Genomic DNA, 907 nt, shown 5'->3' on the forward strand with positions numbered 1-907 from the left:
TCCTGCGGACAGCCCTGGGGACAGCCTGGGGACAGCCCCGGGGACACTCCTGGGGACAGCCTGGGGACAGCCCCGGGCTACTCTCGTCTGGGGGATCACACAGGGAATGGAGCCGGGATGCTCCGTGGCTTTACCGGTGTCACATCCCGGACTCGCCTCTGAGGAGGGCCCTGGCAGGGTCCTGGCTGGGCCGAGGTGTCCCCACTCTGTTTTCCCTAAAACTGGGATGGGATGACCCCGGGGACACTCCTGGGGACAGCCTGGGGACAGCCCCGGGCTACTCTCGTCTGGGGGATCACACAGGGAATGGAGCCGGGATGCTCCGTGGCTTTACCGGTGTCACATCCCGGACTCGCCTCTGAGGAGGGCCCTGGCAGGGTCCTGGCTGGGCCGAGGTGTCCCCACTCTGTTTTCCCTAAAACTGGGATGGGATGAGGTGTCCCGGGCGGTGATTGGAGCCCTGGGATGGTCTCCAAGGTGACTCCGTGTGACAGCCGGGGTTTGGGAGGGATCCTGCAGCACCCAGCAGAGGGGGAGAGGTTTCAGCTCGCTGTGAACAGCACCAGTGCCCGGGGCTGACAATTCCACCTTCCCCATCCCTCCCCTGGCCTGCCCCTGTCCCCAGAAGGTCCAGCCCTGGCTTGAGATATTTAGGAGCCAAAGGCTGGGGATGAGGGGCCGGTCGGGTCTGAACTGGGCAGGGGGAACCCCGGGGCTCCTGATTTTGGAGGGGTCTGGGAGGTGCAGCACAACAGAGCCCTGTGCTCTCCCCCTGCGGTTCGGATTCCTGTCCCCCCCAATCCCTGTCTCCTCTGATCCCTGTCCTGATCCTTGTCGCCCAAGTTCCAGCCTCCCCCAATCCCTTCCTCCCCCCATCCCTGTCCCCAATCCCTGTCTCCCCCACACC

Source organism: Corvus brachyrhynchos, unplaced genomic scaffold (assembly GCF_000691975.1).
Source record: "Corvus brachyrhynchos isolate BGI_N302 unplaced genomic scaffold, ASM69197v1 scaffold30, whole genome shotgun sequence".
Taxonomy (NCBI): Eukaryota; Metazoa; Chordata; class Aves; order Passeriformes; family Corvidae; genus Corvus; species Corvus brachyrhynchos.